Raw genomic sequence first — 8,936 nt, 5'->3', positions numbered from 1 at the left:
CACGCTACACACCCGCGAGGAGAATCAGATTAGAAAACCGCGCGTTCCCTGCGGACAGAACCGATCCTCCCGTCGCAAATAAACAAGTGGTGGAAAAACGATCAACGCACCCATTCCCTCTCTTCTTACCCTTCGTGCAATCTCGTGGAAATTCCAGGGAAGATTCTCATGTAAATCGCGGACTGTTATCGAACCAACGGAAGTGGCTAAATGACGATCGCCATTATCCTGGGCGAAGGGGTTTCTAGAGATAGACGCTCACAGAGGGAAATAGGTGGCGGCGATGGTGGTAGGGTTGGGGAGTGTGGTTGAAGAGTCTCGAACGAAGAGAGTGGTGGGGGAAAGCGTAGAGAATCGGTGGAGGAGGAAGAGTGGGATCGCGGTTAGCCTCGCTAGCTTGAAAGCTTTCGAATCGTCGACCATTTCGTACGGTTCGCTCCAGGTATTCCCCTTGATACCAGGCTATTCCATTTACCTCGACGACTGAGCCGAATCATAGCGGGGTGAAGAGGGAGAGTGAGGCAGGTGGATGGAAAAAAAATGCCATTGGAATCTGGCAGTCACCGGGAGCTGACCGGTTTCAAACGTCGAATAAACTATTTGTCTGTTTTCCAACTTTTCCCGGGGGAAATCTAATGCGATGTTCGGCCGGTACGTGAATGTACGTAGAGGGCGCTGTTCGTTTTTTAACGATGCCATATAGCTACATAGAGAGGCACGCGCGAAATGACGACCACGAGGAGGGATGTTTTTTTTTCCACGTGAACACAGCCATGGCTGGCAGTGGTGTTCTTGCCGGTGGGGTGGTCTGTCGTCGACGTTCGCGCGGGTTTTTAGAGGCTTGGAGTGGGCCGTTTCAAAGGTGGTTATCCGGGGGGATAGGTTATTGTTATTAACCTCTTGGTCTGGCCTGGATTCGACAGTATGCCGGTGCAGGTTATTTAAAGCTAGGAGGACCGGTCGAGTCGAAATGACTCATTAGCAACATTTTTAGAGAAACTGAATTTTCGAGAATGACAACTACAGTGTGACTCGTAAGTCACTGTACCATAAATTGAATAACTCTTTTGTTTTTTAATTATTCGTATGTATCTTTTACATGTAACTTTTCGACTTTATTTTCTGCACGTTTTTAAAATGTTCTCCTTTGAAAAGATGCTACCTGGTCTTAATTTCTCTCTCAACGACTCCATTATGCGGAAAAATACAGTCAATGAAAAGCGATTGAAATTTAAATGGCGCGTGGAGTAAGTTAATGGAAATGCTGTCTGATTTATGGACTCATTCAGTGAACAGTATTCTGTGTTAATTTTATTGATTTATGCGATTGGTTTGGGGTCAGAGACACTCGGCAGCAAGAAACTGGTGCCGCTTCTTGCCCGTGGAATACATTACGACAATGGATAACCGAAGAAATTAATTCGCAATAGGAGTCACCGGATAATGAAGCAAATTCGCGTCTCCGTTTTACCGAAGCCTCGTTAACCAAAATATAATTCTATGCAAAAAAATCACCGTCTGAAAAGAGAGTATACACACAACGATCCACCGTAGAAACAGATAATTCCCAAACAGAGGAAAAAAAAACAAGAAAAAAGAAAGACCGAACAATGAACATTTTTACAAGCTCCAGTTCATCAGGAAATATTTTCATTCGGTGAGCTTCCGTTAACGAAGCTCAAGATTATTAAGCTCAAACGTTGTCCGGACAAAAGAGCCTCGCGTTCGGCTTTTCATCGACCACCCGTTCCGCGTCGGCAATCGCGAGAACAGGAACAAAAAAAGAAACAAAGATGAGGAAAATAAAAACAAAACCCTGTGTGTGTATGTCTCTTGCGAAGCTTTTTAAACCGAAACAAAGAAAAAGAAGAGAAGAAAAAAGAGAGAGAAGTAAAAGGGGTAACCACGGAAGAACGGTATAACGAGGGACAATTCCTTGGGGCCGTTGAAAATCGTAAGAACAGAAACTCTCTCTCGCTCTCTCCTTGTCGCGCGAAAGTTTACCTCGTTACCGTATTCCGCCGCTTGGCGCCGCTAGCTGTACGCGAAAGAAACGAAGAATAAAATGGGGGAGAGAGAGAGAGAGAAAAGTGGATGAACGTGTCGTGCTCGACGATAAATTCGTTCCGTGGTTTGCGATTAAAATGACGAAGCGACGAGAGATATAATGGAGGCCTCGATAAAAATGAACCTCTCGCGGACGCGACATTTTTCACGAAGAAACGCAAAAAAGGGGGAAAAAATTAGAAAAAAAAAGAAAACAAAGAACCAAGCACACACACGGGCACGAAGGGCAAGAACACAGTACGCGTGCGTGTGCGATGGTAGAGAAAAATAGAATGTGGCGGTACGAGAGGCGAAAGAAACGCGAGCCGATGGGCCGGTGAACTTCGATCGCTCGCATATATCGCTAATTAAAATCTGTCGCCTGGTGCATGACCATTCGAGGGTGAGAAAAAAATAGAGGGAGGGGGGAAAGTGGAAGGGGTGGCGTGGATTGAAGGGTGTGTGTCCGGCGTCATCGAAAACGGGGAAAATGGCGGCGTAAAGAGGGAGGTGGGTTGGCTAGGGTGCAAGGAACGGGGCGAAAACGTCGAAAACCCGCTAACGAGAGGATTCGTTATATCGGACGGAGGCGGAATATAAAGAATCGTCGTTATCGCGCCTCCGACGTGATACAAACGGTCAGTATTTTAATTGAGTTTCGCGCGTCCACCTCCGTGGATGCAAACGCCGCGTATCTGTCGGTTATTAGGAGGCGCTTTTTTATGTAGTACCTTTTTCGACAGTCGAAGGTGCCGATCGTTGGTATTTTAATGCGACTCTGCGTCGTATATGATTCTTATGAGTTTGTCTAATTTATTTAGACGGTTTAAATAAGGTAGATGTTAGATGTTCTGAGCAAGTTAGACGTTCTTTACAAGTGAAACACCCTGTAGATCTCCGAATTTATCCATTCGGAAAAATCATATGCGACGCAAAGTTGCATTGAAATACTGATCGCAGCTTCCAACTAACATCTGAGTAAATTAGATGTTCTTTACAAGTGAAACACCCAGTATACTTTCTGATTGATATGCTTTTCGTCAGAGCTTTCTATTCCCCTTTATTTATTTTTCACGAATAAAAAATTTTTAGAAGATTGTTTTCTAACTGTTTCCGATCAGCAACTACTCCAACACTACAACCACGTGCAAAAAGAAGAAATTTCTCATTCTCCTCTATGCCTCACGAATAAAAAGGGAATCTTTCCTAACCTCTAATAAAAAAAATTCTTCAAAAATTGTTCTCTGACTATTTTCCATTAGTAACCACTCCAGCGCTACAAAACACCATAACCGCTCGGAAAAGAAAATAAACACAGACCCAACAAGCTCCATTCAGACGAAAATTCTCATTCGCATCTGTGTCTCTGCGAGACAGCATCGAATGTAATCTCTTTATACACCTCGAATATCCCATCTACCATCTGTACACTCGTCCATCATCGAACAATCAACGAGTCAGCTGTTCCACTAGATGACGAACCGCGAAATAAATCGAGCAAGTACCACTGACCAACGCAGACCGTACGTACGAAACGGTCCGGTACGGTACGAAATGGTACCTATCGGATCAATGGAGAACGAGGAGGGCGGAAACGAGGCAGGTAGGCGATCGCGAAAGCTCATTAGGAGCGATCGTGGGGAGAAGCAACGACGGGCTCAGGAGTTGTCCAGACCCGATTGGTTTCTACGTGTGTGCGGTGGACGAGTGGGCCAATCCCGAGCGCAGGATGTCGGGCTGTCACAGCTGCGAATGTCAGGTGAACGGTGTCGCGCGAACGGCCAAAGTCAAGCGCACCTGGCTCGTTTATTCCGGTAATTTATACGACACCTCGTCACTTACGCCGACCAACACTGGTCCACCGTGAAATCGATACATCCTTTCGGCCCCTCTGTACAGCCTAACCGCAATACCGAGCTACGGTACACCGGGGGGGATCTCTTCGCGCTTGTTTCGAGGCGCTGGAGGATCCTCCGGGACATATGGCGAATTGCTGTTCTTTTGATACTTGGAGGTTCGATTCTGCGTAGCTCTGGCTGGAAATTCCATTTTCTTGGAGTAGGGGATTTCGAGAGAGATTGATAGTGGGAATTTTGAGATATGTATGACTTAGGGATGCTGGAGGACGATCGATTTTGAGAGCGTTTGCTTTGGTATTTGAAAGTGTAATTCTCTGTATCTTTGGCTAATTAAAAATTCAATTATTTTCGAGTATGGGATTTAAAGAAAGATTGACAGTGGGAATTTTGAGATTTGAGACTTAGGGATGCTGGAGGACGTTCGATTTGAGAGCGTTTGCTTTGGTATTTGAAAGTGTAATTTTCTGTATCTTTGGCTAATTAAAAATTCAATTATTTTCGAGTATGGGATTTAAAGAATAATGGATAGTGGGAATTTTGAGATTTGAGTCTTAGGGATGCTGGAGGACGTTCGATTTGAGAGCGTTTGCTTTGGTATTTGAAAGTGTAATTTTCTGCATCTTTGGCTAATTAAAAATTCAGTTATTTTCGAGTATAGGATTTAAAAAAAGATTGATAGTGGGAATTTTGAGATATGTATGACTTAGGGATGCTGGAGGACGATCGATTTTGAGAGCGTTTGCTTCGGTATTCGGAAGTTTAATTCTCTGTATCTTTGGCTAATTAAAAATTCAATTATTTTCGAGTATGGGATTTAAAGAAAGATTGACAGTGGGAATTTTGAGATTTGAGTCTTAGGGATGCTGGAGGACGTTCGATTTGAGAGCGTTTGCTTTGGTATTCGGAAGTTTCATTCTCTGTATCTTTGGCTAATTAAAAATTCAATTATTTTCGAGTATGGGATTTAAAGAAAGATTGACAGTGGGAATTTTGAGATCTGAGTCTTAGGGATGCTGGCGGACGTTCGATTTGAGAGCGTTTGCTTTGGTATTTGAAAGTGTAATTTTCTGCATCTTTGGCTAATTAAAAATTCAATTATTTTCGAGTATGGGATTTAAAGAAAGATTGACAGTGGGAATTTTGAGATCTGAGTCTTAGGGATGCTGAAGGACGTTCGATTTGGTATTCGGAAGTTTCATTCTCTGCATCTTTGGCTAATTAGAAATTCGATTTTCTTGGAGTAGTGAATTTAAAGAAAGATCGACATTCAGGGATTCCGACGAACGTACGTCTTTAACAGCGTCTGTTTGGCAGACTTTGCACATTTTCTGGATATTCGCAGTTTCCAGAGCAGTGGACTTAATGTCTCAGAAATGGCGGTGAATGCGTGATTTCAGGAGAGTGCTTTTGACACTCGGAATTCGAAGGAAGTTGGGAGAGTACGGGATTGAAGGAAACGGAACGCTTAGACGTGAAATAACGGAGGTTAGGGAGGCATTAATCGAATTCCATTGTTGCGTTGCCGCGCGGAATACAGGTGGGGGAATCGATTAAAATTTGTTTGAAGTTCGACGTGTCGTTGGAGTTTGTTCGCGGTTCAACAATTAATTCCGCGATCGATCGAACGCGTTTAGTTTAGAGACACGTCGGGGTAACCTTTCCAACAATTACACTCTACTGTCCCTTAGAAGAGCGAGAAATTTCCGAAATTTTATTCACGATCGTCCAATGGAAATTCGAGAGCTTCTTGCTTCTCGACAGCGATTGATGTATCGTTAGCCCAGGGAGAATGCGAGATTTCGAGACGAGGGTTGGAAATTGCAGCCCGGTCCCCCAAATTAGGGACATGTTCAACAACCCTACATTACATCCTCGCATTCCCCACGCTGCAAATTTCTGCTGAACGTGCGCGAAATTTAGGGGGGCAATTCCCATGCCTACATCTCGACCTGTCACTTCTCAACTCTCTTCGTTCACCTCACTCCTCAATTTTTCCAACCTCGACTTAAACTGCCCCCCCAAATCTACGTTCGCAATTCGAACCTTTCAACGTCTAATAGGAAACGTTCCAATTCTCCCATGGAATAGGAAAATTGTCAGAATTCGAAATATCTGATAAGTATCGTAGGAAACACTGAAATTTCTCTCTCATAAAATACAAAACTGATCAAAATCAACGTGGACGATATTTTTTTAATTTCAAACATTCAAACTCGAGGAAATCTTGGAAACTGAAAATCTTCAAATTTCCCCAAACACCGAAAATCCACGGTGGAATGTCCAAGTTCGACGGTAATTTTCGAGAAACTTTCACTCGCCTCTACTTACTCAAAACCTTCACCCAGAAATACGGCGAACTTCCGCTCGCTTCAACTTTTCCCAACCGCCGTTCAAACCTGACCCAACTTTGCCAACTTCGGTAAGTTGCTTCGACGAAATATACAAGTTATAAACGCTTCGGAGGACGGTTACTACTACGTACACACACGCACACAGAGAAAGAGAGGAGCGCGGTGGAAAAGCGTGAAATCGTGGGCGAAAGTCGCGAGATAACGCGGCGCGCGAAAAGCGTCCGCGTCGTTGGCCATTGTGTCGCGTCGAGGACAATAGCGTCGGGGGATGTCCCTATCTTCCGCCGCCAACTTGATATCGCGATCGGATCGCGGTCCAATTGTAATTGGATACTCCGCGCCAGACACCGCTCCCGCCTGTCTACGAGCAAAAAGAAAATGTCCACGACTTTCCACGCCGACTTATCGATTCCAATTTCCCGCGATAATTGAGACCCGGTCGTGCCCGTGTCGAGCAAACGATCATTCCGTTGTTCTTACGGCATCCCGTCTCATTTTGCGGCGAATTAACGAGCTGAGCACTGCTCGATGAGGACGTTCGTTAAAAAATATGCTGGAAAATATGCAACCACGGAGATTCTATCGATGATCCATTTTTTTTTTTTTTTCATTTCTTTCTCTACTACTGAACGCCTCCTCGTTTTCTAGATATTCTTTCGGCCATTTATCTTTCGATGATAAATTTTTATTTCTTTACACATTCTTTCGGCCGTTTATCTTCAGAGAATGAATATTTGTTTTCCTGCATAGAACGCCTTTTCATTCTGCATCTCTGTGAGTTTCTTTCGTGAAATGAATAAATAAATAAATTCGACGTGTGATAGTTGGAATATGCAATTTTTAACGTAGGTGTTAACTTTTAAAATTCAACCGAATTTTCATCGAATCCTCGACGTTTCTCGCCAAAAGACACGGAAGAGTTAAAAGCGGCGTTTCGTCGACCACGTATCGCGAGTTGTTGCAATTTTCATGCGATTCCAGCGTTAAGATACCACAGCACTCGGTAGCTGCATTGTATTTCGAGCTACAGTTCGATGGCTTCGTGACTAACAGTCACAGTCCTCTTCCTCGGGCCGCGAAATCGTCGGAAAGTAGAAACCGCGTGTTTAGCAATTTAAATCGCGATCCTTAGTCACACACTTGCCCCGCTTCGCGACCGTGTAATTCTCGAATCTTTCGTTTTAATCGTTTCTTGTTTTCGAACCGGCGTCCGCCCTGCAAAACCGGGAGCGATTCCGCACGACGAACAGACACCGGGACGATTGCGTTTCAAATTCCGACCTCGAGTGTTTTCGTTCGATCACAGACGGTATTTTCGCGACACATGTCCCGGATAGCTGGTTTCGCCGTGGAAAAATACACATCGGGGACGAGACAGCGTCTCGAATGCGCCACGAGGATCAGCAACGAGAAATGTAAATAGTCTTGGGGAATTGACGAGTGGAAGGGAGGAAGACAGAATGCGCGAGAACAATGGCGAGGTGTTTTAAAGCAGATAAAAAGATCGAGTAATTTTTACGAGGTTTCGAGTGAAACGACGAAAGGAGTGAAAAATTGGGAGAACGCCAATTTGACACACTTCCAAGTGTACGTGGAAACGTTTTCGAAAGAGTTGATGAAAAATCGTTTGGCGATAATGAATATGTATTGAAATACCGGAGAATAATAAGAAAGGAACGACAGTGAGAAGCTTTTTTCTTTGGGGCTAGCTTCGTCGACTTGACGACAAAGGCGCGGGCAAAAACACGGCGGTAAACCGCTGACGCGTGTTCTGCTCTATATATTCTCAGTCGATTATTCCGTGGCACTCGTAAATAAAGCTGACTGGCGAACGAAAGAGAAACAGTGCGGAGAGGAGAAGAGAAGGGAAAAGAAGAGAAACAGAGAGAAGAGTAGGGAAGAGAAGAGAAACAGAGAGAAGAGAAACAGAGAGAAGAGAAACGAAGAGAAGAGAAGAGAAGAGAAACAGAGAGAAGAGAAACGAAGAGAAGAGAAGAGAAGAGAAGAGAAGAGAAGAGAAACAGAGAGAAGAGAAGAGAAGAGAAGAGAAGAGAAACAGGGAGAAGAGAAACGAAGAGAAGAGAAACGAAGAGAAGAGAAACGAAGAGAAGAGAAGAGAAGAGAAGAGAAGAGAAGAGAAGAGAAACGAAGAGAAGAGAAACGAAGAGAAGAGAAACGAAGAGGAGAGAAGAGAAGAGAAGAGAAGAGAAGAGAAACAGAGAGAAGGGAATAGAAGAGAAGAGAAGAGAAGAGAAGAAAAACGAAGAGAAGAGAAGAGAAGAGAAACAGAGAGAAGGGAATAGAAGAGAAGAGAAGAGAAACAGAGAGAAGGGAATAGAAGAGAAACAGAGAGAAGGGAATAGAAGAGAAGAGAAAAGAAGAGAAGAGAAACAGAGAGAAGAGAAACAGAGAGAAAAGAAACGAAGAGAAGAGAAACGAAGAGAAGAGAAACGAAGAGAAGAGAAACAGAGAGAAGAGAAACGAAGAGAAGAGAAGAGAAGAGAAGAGAAACAGAGAGAAGAGAAGAGAAACAGGGAGAGAAGGGAAGAGAAGAGAAGAGAATTACGTGTCGTGGCCGATGCAACGCGGAAGATCGCAGCTCTGGCCGAATCAAGATTTAATCGAATAATTCTGTTGGGATCTAATGGCGGGGAATAATTTATCGGAGGCTGCTGGCCGG

The 8,936-nt window shown here is 44.1% G+C and overlaps 1 protein-coding gene across 1 annotated transcript in view; it reads left to right on the top strand.

Annotated features, from left to right (window-relative positions):
- The window catches only part of LOC108576501 (prolyl 4-hydroxylase subunit alpha-1-like), a 221,164-nt gene that overhangs the window by 187,279 nt on the left and 24,949 nt on the right, over positions 1-8,936 (top strand). The gene's annotated exons all lie outside the window — the stretch shown is intronic.

The sequence above is a fragment of the Habropoda laboriosa genome, unplaced genomic scaffold (assembly GCF_001263275.1).
Source record: "Habropoda laboriosa isolate 0110345459 unplaced genomic scaffold, ASM126327v1 scaffold291, whole genome shotgun sequence".
Lineage (NCBI taxonomy): Eukaryota > Metazoa > Arthropoda > Insecta > Hymenoptera > Apidae > Habropoda > Habropoda laboriosa.
The sequence above is the reverse complement of the archived record's forward strand: the minus strand, read 5'-3'. Positions and strand labels throughout refer to the sequence as shown.